This window comes from Engraulis encrasicolus, chromosome 9 (assembly GCF_034702125.1).
Source record: "Engraulis encrasicolus isolate BLACKSEA-1 chromosome 9, IST_EnEncr_1.0, whole genome shotgun sequence".
NCBI classification, from domain to species: Eukaryota; Metazoa; Chordata; class Actinopteri; order Clupeiformes; family Engraulidae; genus Engraulis; species Engraulis encrasicolus.
In genome coordinates this window covers 30868722-30871221 of record NC_085865.1, presented here as the reverse complement: position 1 = coordinate 30871221, position 2500 = coordinate 30868722, and the positions used below count along the sequence as shown (strand labels likewise).

General features: G+C 45.2%; 1 protein-coding gene across 2 annotated transcripts in view; it reads right to left on the bottom strand.

Annotated features, from left to right (window-relative positions):
• The window catches only part of ek1 (eph-like kinase 1), a 156569-nt gene that overhangs the window by 95241 nt on the left and 58828 nt on the right, over positions 1-2500 (bottom strand). The window lies entirely within an intron of this gene.

The window sequence follows — 2500 nt, the reverse complement described above, 5'->3', positions numbered from 1 at the left end:
TGCTAACTACATTAGCTACTTTGATGTTTGCAATGCAATTTCCCATTGACGACCCAAGCTGCTAACTGGCTAGCAAGTATGATTTCGAGAAATGGACCCATGGTCTATCTATGCAGAAAACATTGCTAGCTACAAATGCCCTGCAATGTATACAAACACAGCAAGACAAAACAGAGCAAAACATTTCCTGCAGTAGGCGTGCATGGTCGAGGCTTTGTAGAAACCAGAGTGTCTGTGAGTGAGGAAAATATAACAATTGTAATCTGTAGGAAAAACATCACTAGCTACATATGTGCTGAAATGTACAGAAACATAGACAACACAGAAAGCAACACTCCCTGCATCCAAAGCCAAGGTCTTGTAGAGACCAGAGCAGCAGCAACGAATATACTGTAGTATATGGCACGACGATGAATTATGAATCAGCATCTATGCGGGAAAAATTGCTAGCTACATAGTACATCCTACAACGTGCACAAACAAGGTTAGACAAAACAGAATCCCCATCGACGAAAAAACAAGAATACATATCAGAGTATAATGCAGTGAAATATACAAAGAGTTGTGATGTCAGTGATAGATATGTCCTACAACGTAAACAAATCACAGTTAGAAAAAGAGACCACATCCAGATGGAAGCAAGTACACATGTTAGAGTATAATCATTTTCACGAGACACTGTGAAGTGTCCCTTTATGCACACGCTTGTGTAGTAAAGACTTTCTCCTGACAGTTCTGGTCGATGTGTGTGTTCAGTGGTTGTGACAGAAGGATAAGAATGTTTAAGAGGGAGGAAGAGTCTACTCCTCTCTCATCACATTCTCCTCTGAAGCGGAAGATGAACCGTACCGTACTCCCCACCCTCGCCTTGTGTGAAACTGTGTGTGTGTGTGTGTGTGTGTGTGTGTGTGTGTGTGTGTGTGTGTGTGTGTGTGTGTGTGTGTGTGTGTGTGTGTGTGTGTGTGTGTGTGTGTGTGTGTGTGTGTGTGTGTGTGTGCTTGTGTGTGTGTTGTCTAACAGGGTGTGGGTTAAGTGTGTTCAGTGATCAGCTGCCTACACAAGATAACGAATGAGTGCTTGAGTGTGTGAGAGAGAGAGAGAGAGAGAGAGAGAGAGAGAGAGAGAGAGAGAGAGAGAGAGAGAGAGAGAGAGAGAGAGAGAGAGAGAGAGAGAGAGAGAGAGAGAGAGATGCTGAGAAAGAGATGCCGAGAGAAAGATTCCAAGAGAGAGAGCGGTACCAAGGTAGAGAGAGAGAGAGAGAGAGAGAGAGAGAGAGAGAGAGAGAGAGAGAGAGAGAGAGAGAGAGAGAGAGAGAGAGAGAGAGTCGGAGAGAGAGAGATGTTGAGCGAGAGTGAGTGAGTGTATGTGTATGCATTAGAAATGCGCTCCGGAGGGAGAGAGTGCCTCAGACTACCCCCACCTCACCGCTGCCAACTAAAAGCCAAACCCTTTATTTTAGCAAACACATCTCAAACATGTCACTTCCCATCAGCCACAGCAGCTTGCCCAATGCACACACTCTCACACACACAGTTAACCAGACATACACACACTGATATAAAATGAGAGCGAGAGCGTGGGATACAGAGAGGGGGGAGGGAGAGAGAGAGAGAGGTGGGTAGAGGGTAACAGCAAGCAAGATGGAGACAGAGAAAGAGGTTGAGAGATCAGGCTGGTACTCTCTCTCTCTCTTTCTCTCTCTCTTTCACTCTCTCTCTCTCTCTCTCTGAGAAAAAGAGGCTGAACTTTAAACCTCCATAATGGCAACCCGCAGATGGGAGTGGGAACAGGTCTGTCTCTCTGTCTCGACTGTGCTGTGAAAGAGCTTGTCTATGTGGCTTGTCGCGTTATATTTTTCTCTCTCTCTCTTTCAGTCTGGTGCTAATCTGAAAGGGTGACTAAGTCGCACAGTGGGAGGCCGTCTGTAAGTAAAGTTCAGTTTTCCGCAAATAGCAACGTCAGGCAGGCAGGTGAGGCAACCTCCATAGCAGCCAGTCAGCGAGTCAGCTCTGCCATCTAATGCAGAACCGCCCCTGAGGAGAAAAGAGCACTGTCATCAAGCTAACAGTGCTCTTAACAGAGCAGACCACACAGTTGCTGATAACCTTGTTGTCACCATGGTAACAGGACTTAAGGGGTATGAACGCTGCCACAGAGTAATGTGTCATATAAGGCATAATATAGGCCTGCAGCATGGTGTTTGAATGACAGGCATTAACATGCCGCTGTGGGGTCCATCATCCTATTACTCGATAACATGACATTTATCATTTTCATATTCTTGACATGCACTTAGGTTACTGCAGCTGCCATATTGGAAAGGTAAATAGAGGGTTTCTTTTCTAAGAACAAAGTCTTGCTGTCTCACACCAAGTCTCTTCAGGACAATGCAACTGCTAGCATGCCTGTTGCTATGACAAGAGCTAATGGCCTAATCATTACTTTTACACACATCTAACTATAAAGAAAAACTATTGCAGTTTTCCATGGGAGCTTAGCA